Genomic DNA, 26,673 nt, shown 5'->3' with positions numbered 1-26,673 from the left:
TAATTATGCCCATTCTAGAGGATGTAATAGAAAGGGCCCACAAAAAGAATGTTTGATGTAAAACTTTTTCTATTACTGACATTTTTATCATCTTGTGATGAGTGTATGCAAATGTTTCTTGTAAAAGACATCTGTCACTTTCTCTTAGCCTGAAGCTTGTTGCATTGCACACTATTTAAGTGAGATTCCAAGGCTAAAGAATGGTCCAAATTCTATTTTTCTAAGTGATATGCTTAATCTGTCTTTGGTCCAATGTTTTTGAAAGCAAGTTTGTGATGTATTTTCTCTGTCATTTCTTTGAGAATACATGAATATAGAATGAGATGTGTTTCTTTCTGAAGGTCATTCTGAGTCTATTGTAAATGGTATACAATTTTCAAAGAAAATGAATACAAATTATGAACTATCCCCATATTAGTTCTTTTTGAACTTTGTCTCCTTTTGATTACTTGGTTATCTTGATGTTGTATAAGTAAAGGCTTGTGCAATTAAATGCAATCTAGTTAGGTTGTATATCTGTTTATCATTGTTGTTAATTCAATGGATTAAGTAACAGCTTTGGTGAATGTGATAAGGTTGCTATAGTAGTGGAAAGTGTTTTTAATGATAAATTATGATAAGAATTGCTGATAAAATTTGTTATAAGGCAACAAATTAGATCTAGAAATTTGTAGTAGACTCTATGCCCCAATGGATTAGGCACTGATCAAATTTGATCTAGCTGAAAGAGGAGTATGTCACAAATGGTTGTCAAAATGCAGAATTAAATCAATTTTACTTTGATTTCTTGTAGATCTTCAAGGCTTTCCAGTACTTGTCTGCATGGAATGTTTTAGCTTTAGTTAGCCACTATTGTTGAGAACATTTGCAGATCTATAGAAGAATTTTTGGCCATATCTGTTATATGGGATGTATTTAACAAATTGTCATGAATTATGCATGTATTTGAGGATTTGAGATGAGAATAAGAATGAAACTAAAACAATCCTTATATAGTCTTTCCTAGTTGTGAATCATCCCTAGGTAAACCCACCCTAGTTTTGTAGAGCCAGAAAAGAAGAAAACCACCCTTGGTTTTATTGAAGGTGGGCCCAAATGCTTTGCACATACAATTGTTAATAAGAATTGGTTGGTCTTTAGATTGTGTGAGTAATGTCATCTTGGTATTAAGAATTTGGTTGCTTAGTAGTTTTAGCTCATTTTAAAACACCAACAAAATGGTGACTCTACTAGGGAGTTGTCCAACATATCTGTGAAGAGTACTATAGTTTCTTTGGTCCATCTATATACGTGTGTGTCAGATTATCTAAGTGTTGCCCATGGGTATAAGGGAATATTTTAATGATAAACGTTGAGAATTTAAAGAGAGAATAGCCAAAGTACCATAGCTACACACTGACATATCCAACCTATCCAAGTGTCTTATCTAACAAGCAAGAGTTGTAGTCTTACGACATCAAAGATTGGTCTATCTGTGCTAGATATTTTTGTTTCTATTTGTGTGTTGTTTCCTTTGAGTCATCAATAAGTGTCATTATATTTCTTCCCAGAAATAGGGTGGCAAATCAATTAAGGTTTTGAAGCTAGTGCTTATTTTAACAAAAGGTGAATATGGCTAACAAGAGAAAGAACACAAGAGCTTACATGAGAGCCAATCCTGATGTACCTATGTATACTGATTTACCCCAAGGTGGTAGGAAGAACCAACATAAGAAAAGGATAGATCCAAATCCCACTTGGAAACCCAAAGACAGTGCACCCATAAATTCCCATTATCAACTAGTGTTAGGAAGAGAATCTTCTTCACTTAGTTCTAAATCCAAAACTACAGGACTCTTAGGAGGCATTTTACGTACCCCATTACCAGATGAGAGAGTCTTTCAGGACAAAGATGTGTCCATAGTAGGAATTGCTTAATCAAGGCTAGATCCTATAGCAGATATGAACTATAGGCTAGGATTAAGGAGTTCATTTGATAATCCTTTTAATGCTAAAGCAGCCCCATACATGGAGCCAAATCTGATAGATCTAGATGATCCTGCTGATTTAGAAGCTACTTCTATAGATCCTAAAAGTGCATTCTGAGATAGAAGTTTTGAAGAAATGGATTGCTGAGGAAGAAGCTAAATGCATTCATCATGAAAAAGAAAAGGAGCAAACCACCTTGGATGCCATAATAGAAAGGGATGCTCTACTAAGAAGGATGGCTACCCTAAAGGAGGAGAACAAAAGGTTAGAAGAAAATACCACAACTATCTATACTAATGTATTTGGAGATGTAGACAATTTGAGAGCTAAAGTTCAAGAACAAGAAAAATGCCTAAATCAAAGGCAAGAACCAGTTATTGCTCAAGTCCAAGCCTATAAATATGTTCAAGTGGACCTTGTAGAGCCTACTGCAAAAGCTCTAGATAAAGGGAAAGGAAAAGCTATAGGAATCCAAATAAATGAACCTCAAGTTATACCAAACCATCCCATACAACCCTCCATGTCAAAATTGGATCTCGATCTAGAGAAGGCTAGAAAAGAGAGGGAAGATATTACAAAAGAACTTGAGAAGGTTGAGAATGAAGCTCAAGCTATAGAAACTAGGAGAAAAATTCAATTCATAAAATCTAATTCTGCATTGGATTCATGGCCCAATTTGTCTATCCCACTTGCAACTCTGCAACAGCTAGTGGTCCAATAATCTCAACTCAAGAAATATCCCAATCTACTCCTGCCTCATCATCCACTATTGGCACCCAAGTCCCATTTGTCCCACCTCAACAATCCCAAGTTGCTCCTCTAATCAAAGCTAACATAGCAAGTACATCAAATGTTCCTAGTTTTTAGAAAAAGCTTGTACACCTAGAAAAGTATAGACAAATATCATTTGTTGGTATTCCTAGTGCCCCACATCCCATATTGTTTGATTTGAGAGACAAAGTGGTTAAGTTCTTTGGGAATAATGTTGTTACTAGTGAAGAACATTTGCGAATTTTCATTGATATGTTGAATGATTATGAAGTTGAACATGAAGATATGGTAATGAAATTTTTTGTGCATTGGCTAGTTGAGGATGCAAGGGATTGGCTTAGGAGGTTTCCAGATGATAGTATCACCTCGTGGAGTGACTCGGAGAAATTACTCAAGGAGAAATATGGAGAAAACACTAATGTAGGATTCATGTTAAATGAATTCAACAACATCAAGAAGAATCCAAATGAGTCCACATTCAATTTCAATGTAAGATTCCAGAAAGGTATGTACAAATTATTTCAAGTTATGAGGTTGAATGAAGATGTCTATCTCACAACATATTTCAATTCTTTTGATAAAAAAAGGGCTTATCAATTGAGGGATAAGGATCCCAAGACTTTAAGGGATGCCAATAAAATTGTAGTAAATATAGAGAATAATAGGAAGGCATCTAAAAAATTGGGTAGGAGGGATGATCCAAAGCTTTTCAATCCTAAGAACAATAATAAAAGGGAGGCTAATAAAACTCCTATAGGAAAGAAGCCAGAAGAACCCACTATAGGCCAGGTTTTGGAATTGCTCAAGAAGATGAATCCCACTAATTTTAATAAGTCAAATGTTGCTGAGAGAACCCTTGTGAATAACAATAGTTTCAATAGGTAGCCTAGAATGAAAAATTACCCTTACACAAGTCAGTGGAAAGATGGTAAACCAGTTCCCAACCAGACACAAAATGTGAAAGATAAGGGTACTCCAAATCCCCTGCAAAGAAACATTGTGAATATGAATGATGATGTACCCTGGTGCATTATATGTCAATCACCTCATTCTATTGATTATTGTGTTATTGCTCAATCATTTGCCCAAGGTCAACGTGTGCAACCTAAAGAAAAAGGTGAAGAGAAAAGCCATGATGACATAAGTTGCAATATGGTGAGCATGTGTGATGACTCTATAGATTTTGATTCTGAGGAACCTGAAAATAATATTACCAATCAAAGAATTGCTTATCATTTACATCATCAGCAAGTGCTTTCAAATGATGAAGGTTATGATGCAGATAAGATATGTGTTACATCTTCTAATGTAGGACACATAAGCTGAAGGATTCCCACCAAGGAGGAGATTGATAGAATTACAACATAAATGATTTATTGGGTCCATAGTAATTACAATTTGAAAATAGAATAATGAATAATGATGTAGGAAAGCCATCCAGTGTATTCATCAAAGATATCTCCCATAAGATGAATGATCAAAACAAGAAAGTCAATGTAGATGTGCCTAAGATCAAGGACAATAAGGGTAAGAAATGGGAACCAAAATAGAAGGTTCAGTTTTAGACAAATGAAGCAACAAAACCAGTGGTGCAGCCAAAGAAAATAGAAACTAATACTATCAAGCAAATATGGTGCCTGCTATTCAAAAGACTCCAACACCAGGTATTCTTGTAAAACCCACTATTACTGAACATGTTGATATGATATCTATGTTGTCCCAAATAACTGTGAAAGTACCTTTGTCTAAACTTCTTAGAATTGAAGAGCATAAGAGCAAGGCTTTATCATGGTTGGGTGAGATAGGAAACACTAATACTATTGTAGATCAAACGGTTGCCCAAAAGACCCCATTAGTAGTAGAGGATAATGGTATCATATCCCAGATTTCCCAAATGTTTTTAGATGATTCCTCAATGTTATTTATAGAAGATATTGACCCTTTTTTCCTTAGTCTAATCATAAAAGGGAAGACCCTAAAAAACTATATGATAGATTCAGGAGCTTCCAACACCATAATGCCTTTCAAAGTAATGGAAGCCTTAGGATTGAAAGTAGATACCAAGTAGGGTAGATGCAGAGGAATGGATACTAGGGAAGTCCCAGTCATAGGTACCATAAAAGCTTTACTATTCAGATTAGCTGCATATCCTGAAGAAGAGTTAACCATGTCTATCCTTGTGCTGGATAAACCTCCACATTATGGAATCTTAATTTCTCACAAATGGAGTGCTGCTATGGGGGGAAGCCTACAATGTGATCTGACTTATGCTACTTTCTACATAGGGGATAAAACTATCAGGGTAAATAGAGAGCCAAGGGTTAATCACATTTTAGGGGAAGAAATTGACAAAGATGCCACTTGTTTCTTAGATACTGGGGTCAATGCTTTTAGAGTTGAATTGATTATTGAAGAGGTTGAGAATTTACCTACTACAATTGAACATGAAGTTGAATATTGCATGGATTCACCAAAATTATGGACAATGTTCTTTGATGGGGCAAGTTGAAAAGACGGTGTAGGGGCAGGTGTAGTTTTTGTTTCCCCTGAGAATAATACTTTCAGATATTCATTCACTTTGAAGTTTTCTTGCACAAATAATATTGCAGAATATGAGGCATTGTTGCTAGGATTGAAAGTTGTTGCACATCATCGAATTAAGAAATTACATGTCATAGGGGATTCTGAACTAGTTATCTCCCAGATAAGAGGAACCTATTTATCTAAGAACAAGAGGTTGAAACAATATAGAAATGTAGTCTAGGATCAAATAGAATCTTTTGATGCATTTGGTATCTCATGGAGAGATAGGACCCAAAATAATATGGTTGATTTGTTAGCAAATGTAGCAATCAAGCCTAAGGAGATATCATTTGCAGGGATCTCTCAAATGGAAGGGTAAAATAGACCTTCCATACCTGATAACATTGAAAATTGGAAAGTCTTTGAAGATGACAAAGATATTATAAATTTTTTGTCAAATGAAGACAAGTACTATGGTCAAGAAATGGATTGCAGTGATCTAGTTGAAACCATAGACGGTAAGGAAACCATTTTTGGCCAGGAGATTATACAATTAAAAATCAATAAGGTGCCAAAGGGGTTATTGGTTCTAAAGAGAATTTTTGATAATCAAGATAGAGTAAAACCAGGAGTTAAGGACCCTAAGCCTCAGGAATTAGAAGAGGTAATCCTTGGTACTGATGAGGCCCCTAAAAAGGTTTATATTGGCCAAAATCTACTTGATAAAATTAGAAAACCATTGATTGATTTGCTTAGAAAGTATAGACATGTTTTTTGATGGTCATATGATGACCTTAAGGCCTATAGGGAAGATTTTTTCTAGCATGTCATACCGTTAAAAGATAATGTAAAGCCTTTCAGACAGAAACAGAGACCAGTAAACCCTACCCTAGCTCCCAAGATGCAGGAAGAGTTGATGAAACTAAGGGATGGGGGAATAATCAAATCAATTAGGTAGTCTACTTGGGTTTCAAATTTGGTACCTATTAGAAAGAAGAATGGAGATATAATATTGTGCGTGGATTTTAGGAACTTAAACATTGCATCTTTGAAAGACAATTAAGGATTACCCAATCTAGAAGCCATGTTGCAGCAAGTGACTAGATCTGAGTTAATGTCAATGATGGATGGTTTCTTTGGATATAATCAAGTTCTAGTAAAGGAAAGTGAACAGTTCAAGGGAACCTTCACTAGCCCATGGGGAACATATGTATATATAAGGATGCTATTTGGCTTGATTAATGCAGGAGCTACTTTCCAAAGAGCCATGGATGTGGCATTTCATGATTATATTGACAAATTTATGGTGGTCTAACAGGATGATCTAACAACATATTCTAAGAAGGATGAAGATTATTGTAGACACTTGGAGAAAATCTTTATCAAAGCTATGGAATATGGAGTATCCTTGAACCCAAAGAAATGCACATTTGGGGTGACAGAAGGCAAATTACTAGGACATATAGTGCCCAAAGATGGGGTGAAAATAGACCCTGAGAGAGTAGCAGCTATTGAAAAAGTCCCCAAGCCAAAAAATGTAGAAGGAATTCAGTTTTTCTTTGGCCAAGTCAACTTCCTTAGAAGGCTTATTACAAATTTTGTTAAAATAAGTAGACCTATCTCAAAGATGCTCAAGATAGGAGCCACTATAGATTGAAATGGTGAACCTTCACAAGAATTCTAAGATATTAAAAATGCAATAAAAAATGCTCCAGTACTGAGAACTCTCGATTACACAAAGCCTATGCATATCTTTTCTTTTCCATCTTTTCACACTATAGCTGCAGTTTTATTGCAAAAAAATCAAGAAGGATATGAGCAGCCTATTGCCTTTTTCATTAAGTCACTGTAGCCTTCTGAATTAAAATATGAGATAAATGAAAAATAGGCATATGCTTTAGTAAAGGCTATAAAAGCTTTTAGAAAGGCTGTAAAATCTTTTAGATGTTATCTAGTAGGTGGTACTGTTATTGCTTTTGTACCTAGTGCTACAGTCAAGGATATATTTTCTCACCAAGAAGTATCAGGCTGAAGGTGTAGATGGATCAACAAGATCTAGGAATTCAATATTAAAATATAGATAACTAAGTTGGTAAGAGGTCAAGGTTTGGCTAAAATCATGGCTGAATCTAATTTAGAGGCTAATCAGATAAATCTGGTAAGTGATGATCTCAAATCTAACTTATGTGACATGGATCAGTGTGATTGGTACACTAATGTTATATATTACCTATAAGACATGGAAGCTCCTCCCCATTTGCCTAAAAATGAAAAGAGGAGTACTAAATTGCAAGCCATCAAGTATATAATTGTCCAAGGTAATCTATGGTGGAGAAATTTTGAGGGAGTATTGTTGAAATGTGTTGATCAAGAAAAGGCATAAGAGGTCTTGAAGGAAATGCATGCTGGAGTGTGTGGGGGACACTATATGGCCAAAACTACTACACATAAAGTAATGAGGGTTGGATTTTGGTGGCCTTCCCTTTTCAAGGATGCTCAAATTATGATTAGAAAATGTGACCCTTGTCAAAGGTTTGCTGGAAAACTAAAGTTCTCAGGTAATACTCCATTGAAGCTAGTGGAGGTTCAAGCACCTTTTCAATAGTGGGGTCTAGATTTCATAGGAGAGATTTTCCCCAAGTCTAGCACTAGATACTCTTGGATTCTAGTAGCCACTGACTACTTTACAAAATGGATAGAAGCTATCCCCACAAGAAATGCAACAAGTAAAGTTGTCAATAATTTCCTTCTAAATAATATTATCTCCAGATTTGGCTGTGCTTAGAGAATCATAATAGATAATGCAATGTGTTTCAGGTCTGAGGAGTTCATTAAATTTTGTGATAAATATGGAATAACAAGGTCATCATCTTCTCCTTATCATCCACAAGGAAATGGATAAGCTGAATCCACAAATAAGAGCTTGTTGAAGATTATTAAGAGAACCTTCGATGATAACAAAAAGGCATGGGATTCCAAGCTACAGTTAGCAGTATGGGTTGATAGGGTAACTATCAAGAAAGCCATTGGTGTAGCTCCATTTGATATAGTGTATGGAATTCAAGCTAGAATGCCTTAGAACAATTTAATAGGACTCTACAATTACATTTAGTTGTATGATGAAGATACTACAGGTGAAATGCAAGAAAGGATGGATGAATTGGTAGGACAGACAAAAACTAGAAGAGAAGCTTCCCTTAAAAACCAAAAGTTGCAACTGCAAGTTAAGACACTCTATGATAGAAGAACGGTAAGCAAAAAGTTTGAAGATGGAGATCTAGTCTTAATGTGGAATGCCAAAATTGAAGATAAAGGGAAACATGGAAAATTTGATCCTATCTGGTTAGGCCCTTATTTGATTGAAACTACTTGGGGTGAGGATTCTTATGTACTCAAAGATTTGTCAAACAATATTCTTGAACTGCTAGTTCATGGATAGTTCTTGAAGAGGTATTTTTCCTACAAAATAATTATTATTTCCATGAGCAGTAGTTTAGGGTTTTCTTGTATATATTTGTAAATTCTTTTTCTTGTGAGCTTCCTTGTACAGTTTGGTTTCCTGTTCTGGTGTGTTGTTTTGTGCTCTCTGAAGAAGTTGCAATGTTTGCACCAGGTGTGTCGTCTTCTCTTCCATAGATTTTGAATTCTTGCATAGACCCAAGTAGTCTATCATCCATAGAAAGAGCCACTATTGGTGTGATTTTTCATAGTATAGAAAAATCTTCTGATACTTGGGTGAAAAATTAGTTAAATCTTTGATTCTTGCAGATTAGGGTTTTATCTTATGAAATCTTGAAAATTGTTAGATTACCCTAATTATGCCCTATTTTGTGGGTTATATTTTCCTTTTAAATTCTCAGGGTTTGTCTCTCAAATTATCCGTGAAAAGGTCCTAAGTGTGTCAAAAACCCTTATACCTTTTTTTTGTGTTGCCCTAATTTTAAATTTTTTAAAAGGTATTATTTCAAATATTTTAGCAGGGCATTTTATCCTAAAGATTTTTTTGCATCAGAATACCTTTTTATCCTTATGATAAACCTTTTATGTCCTTTAACTATGATATTCTATTTTAAAAAGGATGCCAAGTTGAAATATTCTTCAACACCATTGATTTTCTCAAGATCAAGGGTTCATGCATTCCCGCATTATGAAGTTGCAAGAGTTTTATATAATGTAGGGAAAAAAATTTGTGACACATAGCCCCTGATGGTTTTGGAGATTTAGTGTGCCACAAAAGGTCTTATATGTCAGAATGGGTCAGGACACTTTTTGTAGATTTGTCAGTACCCTATGCACGTCCTGATTTTGTCACGATATCATTGGTAGATTTACCAATAGAGATATGTAGTTTATCACCATGAAGCATTAGCCATTTATTTCATCTCAATCAAGGGCTAGTGCTTTCTCATAAGAAGCAGATGCTCATCAAATAAATAATGTAGGGAAGCAAAAGTTGGACAAGTGGCACGGTTTGACAAGATGAGCCCGTTGTTCTCAAAAAATGAAATAATAATGGTGAGATGTCCTCCGTGGTGTGTGTCACATGAGTTGGAATAGGTGGAGGAACATCATTCATCACTTTAGCCAATATGCTACTCAAGTTGTGAAGTTTCTATAACCGTTGATCTATTAGAGATCAAAGGCCAGTGCATTCTCGCATTTTGAAACTGCATAGGAAATAAATAATGTGGGCAAGAAAATTTTTGACATGTGGCAAGGTGGGGTCGGGTATTTGTAATGCAGTGTGCCATACTATAAATGATTGATGATGTGTGCTGCCAAATGTGCCACTGAAGGAGTTTCACTATTGAATGGAAATAAAGTCTTATCAACTATAAATCTTTCAAAGATCTACAGTTAGTGCAATCCCACATTATGAAGCTACAAGTCAGATAAGAAAAGAAAGAATGCACCTTTGCGATGTGTGTCACAGTGGGGCCAGACTATGAAAAATGCAAAATTCATGCCATAGGATTTCCCAATTGTGCTTAGCTGGAGCTACTTATGATGTGGGCCTGAAAGGTGTCAGAAGTAAATACAATAGTCAGAACACATAGGCTAAAAGCAGTCATGTCATTGGCCCAAGTGGATAATACAAGCATAAAATGAAGAGTTTTTTTTTATCATTGATCCTTATCTTGATCAATGAAAGATGCTTCCTCGCATTTTGAATTTGAGAAAAGTTTAAACAATACAATAGTCAGAACACACAAGCTAAAAGCAGTCATGTCATTGGCCCAAGTGGATAATACGAGCATAAAATGAAGAGTTTTTTTTTATCGTTGATCCTTATCTTGATCAATGAAAGACGCTTCCTTGCATTTTGAATTTGAGCAAAGTTTAAACAAAGTGAGAATGCACCCTACAGACACATGTCCATGGTGACATCAAAAGTTTTGCTTAGATGCCCTGCAGGGTAGAATTAGTATCATCATTGATCTTTCAAAGATCGACGACTGGCACAAGCCCACAATTTGAAGATGCTCGTTAGATAAGGAAAGTGTGAATGTGCTAGCACAACATGTGGACTGAATGATGCCATGTACTTTCTCACTTAAAAGAAGATATGGGATCTGCTGGTGTGGAATGTTTTCAAACGACATGAGCTCATATGGCAGTTTCTTATTGGTTAGTATAGCTTATTGGTTTTTATTAGAAAGTGGATTAGTCTGATCGTCGATCTTGTCTTGATCAACAAATGATGCTTCTTCGCAATTTTAAGATGTAAGGATTTTAAATAATATGGGGAAGTGGAATGGTGACATGTAGCATTGTTTTAAAAACCAAAAATCTTGTTACTTTTAAAATCAGAACCATCTGATCTACTAAAAATCTACGGATGAGATTCAAACTTGGGTACAAATTGGGGGCGACAGTTATTAAGAGTAAATATGATTTAGACCTTATACATGCAATTTTAATTTATGAAAAGAGCCCACAATTTCACCATTAATGAACCACCAAAGTGCAAAGAGAACATTAAGGCATACAAAATTTTCAGAGCCAGGGCACCAAAATTCTTGGTTAACGTTCTAGTAAAATTACAGAAGACAACACATAGTGTAGAAGCACAAATTCTAGTGGGTAAGTACTTTGTAACTTCTAAGTAAATTTAAAAGTAACTACTATTGTGAAATTCCTAGGGTTCATTCAAAATGCCTCCCTGAAAAGAGTTTACTGGGCAAACAGATTATTTGAAACATTCTGTGCATGATGACTTTCTTGAAAAATTCCCCTTATGAGTGCATGAAATAACTAAGGGGAGGGAATTCATTCCAAAACATCCCAAATTAGTTGTAGTAGAGGGTTTTTATGACAAAGCTAACTGGGTAAGAGATGCCTAGGTTTCTATGGGAGGTCTGGAGTTGTTTAAGAAATGGTTTTTAGAGCAAAAATTGGACACTCCTGTGAACAATGTTTGGGAGTTTGATATTGGTAAATTAACAATCCCCACAGTTTTCTTTGATAGTGATTTATTGATGGACTTGGCAAAGAAATATGATCCTATTACAGGATGGGTAAAAAATCATTCTGGAGTTAATCTTTTCAAGGTTTTCCCTGAGCTATTCAGTGAAGTTTTCAACCTTAACCCTAACCACGCTATGCATGAAATCATTGATATGGATGATTTACAAGCCATATATGATGCATAATGAATTTACCTAAGAATAGGGCCACTGTAGGAGAATGCTACTAAAATTGGTACTTTGCTTGTGATTACAGCCAATACCCCAGAGCCATTGTTGAGAAGACATTTCAACTTGAGAGCTCAAGCACTGTATTTTTCTCTTTGAAAGATTTTTGGGATAGATGAAGGTGATCAAATTCCAAGTTCTGTTGCCCTTATAATGGCTCAAACCCTTCAATTTGGAATTAGTACCATTCTGGATTTTGCCACTTTTCTAGAAAAAGATATTCACAATGGTTTGGTTGGAATAGCAAGGGGAAAAGTGAACAAACCATTCTATTGGTATTCATTGTTGATGCATGTGTGCTTATACAAGGGATATTCTTTCTTCTCCAATGGTATGGAGTTGGAAACAATGAAGGATGGAGAGAGGAATCCAATGTAGTTATGGAGTGTGGATATGAATTTAGAAGCCACATATACTAGTTATGTAAGATTTGATAGATATTTCACATCTAGGCTAAGATTGCTTTTGAGAGGAGACAGCCCCAAAATTTCACAAGCATTGTTGGAACTAGTTAGACCTAAGGACCATGCACAAGGATTATTGGTTAGTCATAATTGGGGGGATATAATCCCTTATAATGTTTCAACTATGATAAGGGTATATGGTTTTGTAGAAAAGCCACATGTGTTTCCTTTTCATGTGCCTTTGAAGATAGGGATTACTGAGATCTTATGGTAGATGGGCACTATAGATGAGAGGAAATTGTTTAAGAAGGGCACTTTCTTTCCAATTGTTACTATAGTGCATGATTTTGTCTTTGTCAGAAAAGGGTGGAAGCACCTGAATTTTTTTTTGGATAGATATATCATGGTAGAGTCTCACACTAGATTCATTGACCCTGAAGGTTTCTATGACCTTTTAAAAGAAAGGGTGAGAGCTTCTCATATGGTACATCAAGTTTACTATCTAGAAGATATAATTAGAAATATCTTCACATTGCAGGAATAAGACTTGATGAAAGAGAAATGGATAGTTTTCAGTAAGACCCTGGAATTCATTAATGCTTTTGACCCCTAGTATGACCCATTGAAAGATAAGAAATACTGTGGAGATAAAATACAAGCATTAATGAATAATTTTTCCATAATAATTCAAACCATGAATGAAAAGAAAGCTATGTATGTTGAGACACATCCAGAAAAGGCTGTAGCAGTACAAAGAAGAATAAGCAGTAGAAATGTGGTAGCTCTTGGCCAATATACACTGCAAAAAAGAGTGGGTTATGTCATGATTCAAAATGTGCAATAGGCACCCCCTCATCAGAAGCCAAAGTCAAGAAGTCCATCTATAGCCAGCTCTCCAAATAGGTAAAAATTAGAGCAAGGGTATTCTTCTTCTCAAAAGGAACAATACTCCCCAAGCCAGTCCCCAATCTAGATAGATGATGAAGCATCTCTAAGGGAACAACTTAGACAAATGGGTGCAGAAGGGGATGTGATTGTCACTTCTACAGACCTGGATGTTGGAGAGCCACAAGAACCTCCTAAACCTTCCTTGGTCCTAACCATTACTGATTACCAAAGTAAAGAAATTGCCCCAATAGTTGCCTAGGCTTTTGAAAGATTTATTAATGATGAAACTTTTGTAAGATCTAGGGCTTTTGCTCAGTTTTTGTGGAGATTAAATATGGGAAATTTTGAGAAAGCCTATGAGAAAATCAAGGCTAAGCAACTAGATAAACTTTACCCAATTATTAAGGGAGAGGTGAAATCAAAATTTTTGAATGATTTTGCATAGTTTACTCCTAAAGTTGGGAGGCAAATAGTTAGATAGTTAGGAATCCTCCTTCTGCTAGAATGGGATATAGCAAATGCTATTATTTTTGATTCAGTAAGGAAGCAAAAGGATGTTCAAATAACAACTGTTGAAGAAATATTATAGGCTCATAGAGGAGTCAAATTTAGTGATGACCACCAAGCCCTTTTTATATGGTCAATGGAAAAGAGGGAAAATACTAGGATACATGAGTTTCCCACTTTAGAGCATACTGGTACATTGACAATATATAGGGCTAGTGAGGTAAGTAGTAAGCAAATAATGGGAATGGCCTTAGAAGTGCTAAAAACTTTTGGTGCTATATCTGGCCAGGAAGAAGATAGATTTACCCAACTCAATGCTAGGTTTGAAGAAGTTTTGAAAGGATATGAGGAAAGGGGTATACAGATATAGTCATTAGAAAACATAGTATCTCAAATGGAGAAGGTACTAGGGAAAAGAAAAATGGGAGAAACTAGCAAACCCAGGATTGCCTACCCCCCAAGGCCACCTCTTGAACACTTCAAGTCTACTCCAATAGTTGAGATACCTAATACTCCAGAAAGACCTCAGTTCTATACTGCAAATGATTTTGAAGAAGAGAAGAATAAGTTGTATGCCATGCATGTAGAGCTTATCAATCAGAATGAAGAAAAATTGAGGCATGGTATTATGTATCTAATAGATAGAATAGAGTGGCCCACATTCTTTGATCGATTGTAAAAGATTTCAACAATCAGGGATGAATTAAAGAAAAATGAAGCTATATTCAAACCCATTGTATAGAAGTGGACAGAGAGAAGCTTAGATATCACTGCTATGTGTATATCTATTATTCATTTGACATATCATTAGATAGAAGGAATTTTTGACTTACTAAATAAGTTGCAAGATTTTGATGATAAAAATGATTATTTCTATAGAAGATTAACCAATTGCCTTTCCAAGTATTTGGTAGAAAAAATTGATTTATTCCCTTGTGCTCTAAAGTCAGTTGATAAAATAAAAGAAAAGGAAGAATGAAAGAGGGAGCTAGATGAAGCTTTTTGTGAGAGAATAAATAGGGTTATAAATGAAGTTGGCCATCTGTTGTGGGCAATAACAAATTAGGAGATGGTTAAAGTGTAGATATTTTATAACTCTATTGAAAAAGAATTGGTTAATATGGAGACAATTGGAAATTCCCTTTTAACTATACAAAGAGAAGTTATGAGTTTTGATTGGCCAGATGATGTTGTCTATGATAAGTAGAAGGAAAAATTCATGTCTACATAGAAGATGTCAGAAGATGATTTGGCAGAAGATCATGCAGATGTAACTGTTACTTTAACAGTCGATGAAAAAGATAGAGAAAATCCCCAAGTTAAAGTAAACTTACAGATAAATGAAGGAGACACATCACTTTCAAACCTCATGGTCACTTATTTTGAGGAACCAAATAGATAAAAGAATCAAATCATTATGCCAATTCTAGAGGATGTAATAGAAAGGGCCTACAAAAGGAATGTTTGATGTAAAACTTTTTCTGTTACTCACATTTTAGTCATCTTGTGATGAGTGTATGCAAATGTTTCTTGTAAAAGACATTTGTCACTTTCTCTTAGCCTGAAGCTTGTTGCATCTCACACTATTTAAGTGAGATTCCAAGGCTAAAGAATGGTTTGAATTCTATTTTTCTAAGTGATATGCTTAGTCTGTCTTTGGTCCAATGTTTTTTAAAGCAGGTTTGTGATGTATTTTCTCTATCATTTCTCTGTGAATACATGAATAAAGAATGAGATGTGTTTCTTTGTGAAGGTCATTCTAAGTCTATTGTAAATGGTATAAAATTTTTAAAGAAAATGAATACAAATTATGAACTGTCCCCATATCAGTTCTTTCTAAACTTTGTCTCCTTTTGATTACTTGGTTATCATGATGTTGTCTAAGTAAAGGCTTGTGCAATTGAATGCAATCCAGTTAGGTTGTATATCTATTTATCATTTCTGTTAATTCAATGGATTAAGTAAAAGCTTTGGTGAATGTGATAAGGTTGCTATAGTAGTGGAAAGGGTTTTTAATGATAAATTTTGATAAGAATTTTTGATAAAATTTGTTGTAAGGAAAAAATTTAGATCTAGAAATTTGTAGTAGACTCTATGCTCCAATGGATTAGGTACTGATCAAATTTGATCTATCTGAAAGAGAAGTATGTCACAAATGGTTGTCAAAATGTCAGAATTAAATCAATTTTACTTTTATTTCCTTTAGATCTTCAAGGCTAGCTAGTACTTGTCTGCATGGCATGTTTTAGCTTCAATTAGCCACTATTGTTGAGAGCATCTGTAGATCTATAGAAGAATTTTTTTCCATATCTTTTATATGGGATGTATTTAGCAAAATGTCATGAATTATGCACGTATTTGAGGATTTGAGATGAGAATCAGGATGAAACTAAAATAATCCTCATAGAGTCTTTCTTTTTCATGAATCATCCCTAGGTACACCCATGCTAGTTTTGCAGAGCCAGAAGAGCAGAAAACTACCCTTGGTTTTGTTGAAGTTGGGCCCAAATGCTTTGCACATACAATTGTTAATAAGAATTGGCTATTCTTTAGATTATGTGAGTAATGTCATCTTGGTATTAAGTATTTTGTTGCTTAGTAGTTTTAGCTCATTTTATAACACCAACAGAATGAACTTGGTAGAAGATTGTTGCAAACTAAAGTTTTCTAATAGTGGGAGAAAATTGAATAGTTCACACTGACAGAGGGACTGTTGTTCTCAAAATTTCATTGTGTTATGACATGTGTTTCCATCAATGTCAAAGAGGGAGATTGTTAGATACAATTGATTAATTGTGTTTTGTATTTGATGTTATACAAATGTCATATCACTTATTAGTCAGTCCATACCGAGCTCACTCAAATAGTGATGATGGTTTTCTGTGTCTACCAAGCATTCTTATTCAAAAGACAATGTCTACTGAGTTCGCTCGGGCATCGAAGAACAATCTATAAAAGATGAGTTTTAACTGAGCTTACTTGGTTAATGAAGGAAAGGTTGGATAGAATTAGTGTTAAATGATTTCACTCTATTACCAAAGGATTGTTGCAAGTTTATAGTGTTAATCGAGCTTCTGTTGGTTAACACAAGGAAATAATTTTAAAGTTAGAGTCTACCAAGTTGGGTTGGCTAACAAAGGAATTTCCTATTTTGGCATATTCAGCTTAATAAATTTATTTATTGATTCTAGTTGACTAAGATGATGAATGCTAATTATTCTAAGTTGTATTCTAGCTAAATTGATAATAAGAAGGATATAAGTATAAGGTCATGTTATGAAATAGTGTGGAGAGGGCCAAAAAAATCATTATTGAAGATTTGAATATTGCTCTAAGGAAGTGAATCTAGAAGTTAGAAAGATGTATTTGAGGAGTTGAAAGGATACATTCGATTAGGACAGATCATGTACAAGCCATAATAGAGATCTGTAATCATCAATTAAGTTGCATCTAAATCAGGTCATCTCATTATTACTCTCTAACCATTATAGGAGTGATCTAAATCTCTTAACAGAGTTGACTTAACATCTATTTTTAAATCCTATAACAAGGTAGTAGTTCTATTGAATTGTCTAAAGACCTCAAAGAAGGCCACTCCTAACAGGGTGATTAAATCCTTTAATAGGGTCACCTAATAGTGTGTTTTGTAACCTTTAATATGGTTGGTTCCTAACAGGGCTCACTTTAGAAGAGTGAAAAAATAGTAACTAGTTACAATTGGTGGTTTTCCAAAATTGGGTTTCCATATTAAATCTTGGTTTCATATGTGTTCATGTTATTTGTTTTATGCTTGCAATTAAGATAAAGTAATGATAATCACTAATTGTTAGAAATGTTTTAGAATAACTGAGAGTGGGGGTGAATCAATTATTCAGGGTCCAAATGTCCAATTAAAACTTTTTCATCAATTGAGCCTTTTAAACTATTCATGCATCCAAGCTTAAACTTTTCTATTTAGCAAGTTACTGTAAATCAACATGCAAGCATAACACATGAAGAATCAACACATAACATATTGATTTATGTGGAAACCCAATTTGGGAAAAACCACTAGTAATATGCTACTCAATTCTCACTCTTTTGAAGATATACATTATGAAAGGCCTACCCTATTAAAGGCTACAACACACTATTAAATGTGACTTGGTTAAAAGATTTAACCACCCTGTTAGAAGTGGGCTTGGTTAGAGGGCTTTAGAACATTCAACTAGAATGTCACCCTATTAAAGTATTTAAAAATGGCTATTAAACCAGCCTAATTCCATATGATTTTACCCTAACTGATACAATTTCTAGAGAGTAACAATGAGGACTTTTGACCTAATTACAATTAACAACTTATCTTGCAGATTTAAGATCTTTATTTAGCTCATAACATTTCCTGGCTTTTAGTCTTTGCAACTCTAATAGCTTGTCCTCCTTTCAAGCTTTGTCTCCTTAAGTTTCCATGCTTGATGTACCAATGCAATCTCCTCTATGACCACTTATCAAAGTTGAGTCTCTGTGCTTTGTTCTTTCTTTTTCTCTCGATACCTTTTGCTTGACGCCTTTCAACCACTTCACAATTTGGCATACTAGTAACTCTACCTTCTTGGCCTATGACTCCTTAAATAGAAGTTTGGAATTTCTTTTCCCACTCGATTATTCCCCCCTTTAATTTTAGTTCAAATGGATAAGGTATAATTCATTGAATCTAACCCATATCTTGTTCCTTCTAGAAACATCATGAAGAATCCTCTTGAATTTTCCTAAAAGTAATTTATCTAAAATTTTGTGCCTCCAGCTCATCATCCTTATCCTCCAATTGATTTAAAAAATTCAAGGTAACAACCTTGTTGGCTCAAACCTGGTGAATCTTTGACATTTCATATAATGCAACAGCTCAATGCTATTGAAATTATGGTGCTTAGCACATACTAAGTTACTCAGCATCAACTATGTTTTACTGATGCTCAACACCTATTGTGGATTCACTCGGCATCCACTAAGATTTTTTGACACTCAACACCTACTACTTTTCTTTGCACCTAAACATGCTTAGCTCCTTCTGTATCACTCGATACACACTATATTTTTTATTTTCTTGGCACTAACTGAAAATATGCTCAACTCAAACTAGCTTTCTTGGCACTCACTAATGAACTTAGTTAAGCTTTGTAATCAACCTTGTTTATACTTATTCCTTTAGTGTTTCTAAGTGTAGCCAGCCTCTGTATCTTCAAGTATAGTATCAATACATCATTTTACCATTTTCTTAACCAATCCTTGCACTTCATTAAAAAACTATAACTCAACCTTTCCCTTAGGTGCTTTTTTTACATCTTGTTAATTAAATCCTCTATATCAATCATCTAAGTGATAGTACTTGGATCTTATAAGCAATTGTCATTCTAGCAAATAGTAGATTTGAAATCAATGGAAAAATAATGATTGAAAATATTCTTTAACAACAATCTCCCTCTTTGCAATCAATCTTCTTCATTCTTCAACAATGATCTTTTCAATCAGATTTCCAACAATGATAACATCTTGAGATCTACAAAGTTAATTCATTACCAAGTACATTCAGTATTTATTGAGTTACAACATTTTATATGTGTTCATTGAGCATCAATATTATTCAGCTTTCAGAGTTCATTTTATACGGACATCTAAAGGGATCTTGGATTTATTTTTTTAGTAACTAATTAACCCCTCCCCTCTTAGTTACTCCCTTATATTTCCAATAGGGATATCATATTCAATGACAAAGTTTTGTACAATGATCTATTGCAACAATATGAGAAGAAATAAGATGATAATGTAGTAATGAATGATATTCAAAAGGAAGATGTTCCAATAGTCTTGCATGCTCTACAAAAATTGTAAAAACAAATACCACACACCACAGTGAATGTTAGATGGTCAAAAAGGCTAAGAACTCTAGAAATATCTTCACTCTCTTTATACTCTATTTTACTAACTAATGTTGGTGAAACTAAATATTATGATGAAGTTTTGTAGGTGGATACTAAGATTCAATGTGAGCCTACAATGAAAGACAAAATGGACTCCTTGCTAAAAAATTAGACTTGGGATTTGTGCAAGTTTCCTATCAGTAAACAACATTTATAGCTAGGTTAGTTGTAAAATGATTTGCATAGAAAAAAAGGCATTTTTTTATGGGATATTTTCTCTTGGTGTTAAAATGACTTCTATTTCTATTGTTTTAAGTATTATGGCTACTGAAGATTTGCATTTGGAGTAGTTTGATGTTAAAATAGATTTTCTTCATGGTGATTTGGATGAAGAGATATATATAACACAACCATAGGTATTTGAGGTCAAAGGTAAGGAGAACTTAGTGTGAAGATTGAAGAAAAGTTTATATGGCTTGCAAGCACCTGAGCAATGGTATTGAAAATTTCATAGTTTTATGCATGAGCACGATTATTGTCATTGTCACTCTTACCATTGTGCTTATTTTAAAAGGTTGGATGATGACAACTACATTATTTTATGTTTATATGTTGATGATATGCTTGTAGCTATTTCTACCATGGATCACATTAAGGGGTTAAAAGAATAGTTAGCACATTAATTTTCTATTAAGGATTTGGGGAATAAAGATAAATCCTTGGTATGAAAATTAAAAAATAAAATAAAATAGAAAATAGATATTATCTTAGGTTGATAATATTCAGAAGGTGTTGTAACATTTCTCAGTGGAGAATGCCACATCTTTAAGCATACTTTTACCTGGTCATTTGAAATTGACTAGGAAGATGTGTCCAAAGACACCAAAAGAGAATGATAAGATGTCCAAGGTACCTTATGCTTCAGCTATAGGAATCTTTATGTATGTCATGGTATGTACTAAGCCAGATATTACACATGTAGTGGAAGTTGTTAGTAGGTATATAAGTCATCCAAGGATTGAGCATTGGAATGTAGTTAAATGGAATCTCATATATTTTAGAGGAACATATAGTGAGTGTTTACATTTTGGGGGCTCTACTACTAATTTATATGGCTATGAAAACTTAGGTTTGGTAGTGGATATTAATACCAGGAAGAGTACTATAGGTTATATATTCACTATTGTTGGGATAGTAGTGAGTTGGATTTCTCAGTTGCAGAAGGTTCATGTTTTTTCCACTATAAACACAAAGTATGTTTTTGCTATAGAGGTAGCCAAGGAGATAAGATGGCTTTAGTTCTTCATGGAATAATCGTTTAAGTATAGAAACAAAGGAGATTGTGAAAGCCTACCATGGAACAATCATTATTTTATTACTGATGTCAAACATTCTACTTGCTAGTGATATAATTGCTAACTTTGGTATGAAGTTATGATTTGATTGATTGATGAAGAGGATTTGAAAAGAAAGGATAACAAGAGTACCTAGAGAAAGGTTGAGTTATATGGTGTATAAAAGGAGCACTAAGACCAAGTAAGACGTTGATGATATAGTGTATTGTTTATCTATTTAAGGCTACAATGAAAGCATACTTAAGAAAAGACAAGAAGAAGACTAAGAAAGAAATGTGTCTATCAAACCTGATTGAGAAAATAGCTAAAGTCAAGAAATTTAGTTCAAGTTGAGAAGAAAGTTGGTTGTGTCCAACCAAAGTGAAATTCAATATGTACCAAGCAAAGTAAGTTCTCGAGAACCTATAAAACTTATTATATTTTGAGTGTCAAAGAATGGTAGTAATGATTGAGAAAAGAATTATTTCACACTGAGAAACCAAGTGTTCAACAAGAATCAAAATGTAGTTATTTCCAAGAAAACAACATGTTATTGTTGAGTGATAGTATAAAGAGTTTAATCAAAGATTTGATAAATTTGAGCTGACAGATTTGATTTCTTGAATTATGTGAAGTATGATAAAGATAAGTATAATGAGTTGGTGGCACCAATTTCAAGATAAACCATTTGAAGATGAATTTCAAGAGGATTTTAAGGGAATTTTTTAGAGGGGAAAAAATGGGGAAGAGGGAGGATTCAATGAATCTAACCTAATCCTAAGGTGGACGATTGTGATGAAGTGGAAAAAGATCAAAATTCTCTATATAAAGAGATACAATGAAAGAAGGAAAGTGTGAAGTGTATCAGTGAAAAAGAAAAGAAATTTGGAGGTGTTTCTTCATATGATGGCCAAAGGAAAGAACCTACAGTTAGCATACTAAATGTGAAGGCTTAAGGAGGTGAAGGCTTAAAGGGTGAACAAGCAATCAAAGATGAATGAGAATGAATGCCAAGCATAATGAAGAGATGAATGAGAGATATATAATCTATGAATGAGTTTATTTACTATCAAATCAAGTCCTACTATTACATTCAAGAAATTGTATCAGTCTGGATAAATCCTTTGGATTAAGGTTGACCTAATAGTCACGAGTTGATGGGGAGTTTCTTCACTTTGGACCTTCCTTGCTCTTCTAAGGCTACTCCTAGACTAATTATGAATACCATTAAAAAACTTAACCTAAAGAAGGACTTTCAGATCCCCTTTCACCAAGAAACCCATGCAAAAATTCAAGTTTCCATCCTCTACCTTCTGTTCACCGACTATGCACAATTTGGCCTAGTGTGCCAAAACTTCACCCAATACACCTAAAGGGCTAGAATAAAGTTTGAACTAGATCTATGGGGTTCTTGACACATTTCCTAACATTATGAATAATTGTTTTTAGTTTCACACACGCACAACTCAAATTAGCTTATTTAGCCTTGTAACCCTAAGAACCCTTATTAGTCCTCTAAAAAATAAGGAACAAGCTGTAACTCCCAAAAAATCTTAACAAGGCCACCTGGTGTCTTTTGGACTTTGATTCATAAGGGCCTAACCTTGAATATTTTTATGGTCTTAGGCTCCTATGATGACCATACAATACGGCTTTAGAAAACCCCTATTTTAAGGGTTTCAAAGGCAATGACAATGATTCTTTCACCAATGGTTTCAAACTCCATTTCCAACCTCCTCCTCTAAGTTATAAACCCTTAACACTCTACTCCATTTCCTAAACAATATTGGCATGTGTCAATCAACTGTTATAATCAAAACATCAATTCAAGATTTCATTGCACCTTGTCAAGCCTACGCTTCTTGCCTAGGGCTCGCTTGTAAAGTTAACTTCTTGACTTGCATAAACCCAAAAATAATTATATACATTATTTATAGAATCAATTTCTCTATTCAAAAGAGCCATGGTGTTTTGAGCAAGGAAGTTCAAACCATAGCCATTTTTTGTGTTGTTAACACAAAATTGGATAACATTAACACACAAACTAATTAATTTTCTAAACTTTGTAAAATGAATGATTTGAACCAAACCAACTATGCAAAAAAACAACACATGGTACAAAGAAACTAATCCATTAGAAATAGTAAGCCAATCAATTCAAAATCTTATTCAATCCTTCAAAATATATTTTTTTGTTAATCAAAACTATCTGTCTTACATATTTTGTTCGTAGAACGGTGTCTTTAAACCCTGAAAGTGAGTTGGAAGGTCTTCTTATAGATTTTCCTATCCACCTTACCCTTTCACTCAACCCATAACTACCCATGTTGCCTTTTTTCCAAAACTTGGCAAAAAGTTGCTATGCAATTTTGCAAAAACTACAAAGTTGTCAATGAGCAACTTTTTGACAACTTTTCAAATTTTGCAAGTGGAGCCTCTAAACTTGACTAGTTTGTTTCCAAACCTTAGGAAATTAAATTAAAACACATAAGGGATAATTTTGAACACATCTAGCCCATCTAATCCTTTTTCCATGTTTTTCCTTATTAAGTAATTTCTAAGCAATTCTTGCTTATTAGGACCTAACTGATAAAACTTGACTCACATTCCAAATCCCACCTATTCAAAAATCCTAAACCCACCTTGGGATTTTATTCATAGTATTTCCTGAATTTTTTGTTAGAAAATTTACAAACTGAAAATAAATTAGGGTTTCACCTTTACCCCTAGGTGCTAGTGCACCATTACCCCCTACTAGAAGAAGACTAATGTAATATTGGAGAGAGGAATTCATTTTCAATTCCATGCCTCTTGAAATCACTCATAGAATTCCAAGTGGCCTCTTCTTTAGGTGTAACCAAAAATTTCACTAGGTGTTCCTTGTAGACCTTATTTCTTGTACTCTTCATCACTCTAGAATCCAAAATACTCTCCACCTAGGGTTGCTTCTTTTTAGGTACTTGTAGGTCTGAGATCCTTGCTTAACTCTTCCTGATACTTTACTTCATCCCCCTTAGAACCCTTATAAGAGATTAGTGTTAGAAGATTTTTGCAAGCATTAATTTTGATGATATTCTTATGAGGAAGTATTGTAGATATGTTACTATGATGATATGTTACATCCATGACTGAGTTTGTCATTCATGTCAACATAGTAGTTTTTTGTGGTATCTAAAAAAAGAACAATAGAAAGATCAAGTAGGTAAGGATGGCTAGTTAAGTATTCTAACTACCCAAGGTTATGGCATATACTTCTAAGTATCTGTTATATGCAATTAATGTCAAAAGAAGAAAGGATAAGTCTATAAGAAATTATGTATGTTTTGGTGATGTCTATTCTAAGATAGAGTTTATAGAGGCATGTTTTGGTAAACTTGTTATATCTCTTAGCAGAGTTGATATCTTGAGGATCAAGATTGAGGACATGAAGAAGAAATATTGGTGATGATGTAGCTAGGCTTGCTCATCATAATATTGTGTGTATAGAAAGTTATTCAAATTGAAAGATAGAAGATCAATGTTATCACTAAATGTAACTTGTTCTTGATGTGGTCCTATAATAATTAATTAAGAAGGTCTAATAGCTAACTTAGGGAAAAAAAATTTGAGGACTTGGTATAAAGGGAGGAGATTTTCCTTTATCTTGGAAGACATGATATGATTTTATGATTGATGTTAAGCAACATAGGGTGTGGAATGTAAATTTGAGTAGAGTAGTGTGGAAGTGAAGGAAACTTCATTGCTAAGGTTTTGCTGAGTGATCCAAGGTTAGATATTTGGATCCAAAGTTCATGACCTAGCCTACAAGGTCTAACAGTGATTGGTCTAGTTAATAGGATAAAGGAAAGAGGAAGATAATAGTAAATTTACTTGTTTGAGTAGTGATCTCTTCTTGTAGTTAAAATTTCATGTTTGGGTACTAGGCTCATCTTGCATACATTTAACCTCAACTCCTAACAAGGTTGGTACAACTCCTAATAGCTAGGGTTGGAATCTCCTAATAGGGATTCAAAGTCTCCTAATAGGGACTTTATGTACTAAATTCTGTAATAGACTCCTAATAGGGTCCATCCTCTAACAAGGAATATTTATATTAGTACATCATCTTGTGGGAATCATTCCCACTAGGGTTTTCTTTCTAAGCAAGGGTTTTCGTATTCAACATATCTAGTGTAATTGTCTATGTGAATTTTATTATGGTTGTTGTTTTCTTTGGTTGAATGGTTAACTTTGTTTAAAGAAGATAAATGTTTGAATACTCAAATAATGATTCACCCCTCCCCCCAATTATCTTGGTGGACTATTATTTCTAGCAATTGGTATTAGAGCATCAGGTGCTTGAAAATAAATTTTAACAAGTTTGGGAGATCGTGGTGAAAGAAGATAGTCCTAAGTCCAATAGAGGAAATTTTTATATAGATGTTATTAGATTTATGTAGAGATTTAAGCATTCAGTTTCTAGATAGAAGCACAAGTAAAGATAGATCCAGATCTGAAGAAGACATGAAGATCAAGGAAGGTATTGATCTACTTATGAAAGGATAACAAGAAGGTATGAAAATGTGGAAGTTATCATTAACAATGACTTATAGATTGGGAATTAGAGATCTAATCCTAGAAAAGAAGAATGAGTTGAGTTGAAGATTCCTGAATAGAATGGCATTGCAGTGAGAAGGAACAAGTCATTTATAGAAGTTGCAAGAGCTATATTAGTGGAGAATGATGTATCCAAGATATTTAGGAGAGAAGCTATGAGTTCATTAGTCTACACTATGAACAAAGTGCAAGTCAAGAAAGGCACAAATAAGACATCTTATAAATTGTGGTTTAGTTACTCACCTACAATTAAGTATTTTATAATTTTTGGAAGTAAGTGTTATATCAAAAGAGATGATGACATTGGTAAGTTTGATGCTAGAAATGATTAAAGTATGTCTCTTGGCCATTCATTGAAAATTAAGGCTTATAGATCTTATAATAAGAGAACTAAGACTATTATCGAAAGTGTAAATGTGAGAATTCATGATAAATTTAGGATACAAGAAAGAATAGTTGATTACAATTCAAATGATCATGTGATTACTAAGCCAAGGAATGATGAAGTATTTCTTGAGACTAACAATGATTTGTAGAATGAAGAAGAGCCAAGGTAAGAAAAAAGCTTGAAACCTTGAGTAGAGCCAAGACTTGAGATAGAAACTCCTACTTCAGGAAAGAATATGATAAAGAATAATACATCTAAAAAAATTAATAGAACAGAAGACAAAGGTGTAATGACAAGAAGTAGAATAAATGAAGAACTATGTTTGATATCTCAATTTGAGCCTAAGAATGTACATGAAGCATGTAAAGATGATTATTAGAAAAAAATTATGAAAGAGGAATTATAACAGATAGTTAAGAATGAGACATGGGAATTGGTCCCCAGACTAGTAGACAAGAATGTGATAGGAAATAAATGGATATTCAAGAACAAGATGAATGATCAAGGAGAATTTGTAAGAAACAAAGAAAGATTGGTATGTAAAGGTTACTCACACCAAGAAGGAATAGATTATGAGAATACTTATGCTCCAATGGCTAGAATAGAAGTAGTATGATTATTCTTAGCCTATGCAGTATAGAAGAAATTCAAAGTATATCAGATGGATGTCAAGTCAACATTTTTGAATGGAGAAGTTAAAGA

The sequence above is a fragment of the Cupressus sempervirens genome, chromosome 9 (assembly GCF_028749045.1).
Source record: "Cupressus sempervirens isolate cs-2001-9-10 chromosome 9, ASM2874904v1, whole genome shotgun sequence".
NCBI classification, from domain to species: domain Eukaryota; kingdom Viridiplantae; phylum Streptophyta; class Pinopsida; order Cupressales; family Cupressaceae; genus Cupressus; species Cupressus sempervirens.
The sequence above is the reverse complement of the archived record's forward strand: the minus strand, read 5'-3'. Positions refer to the sequence as shown.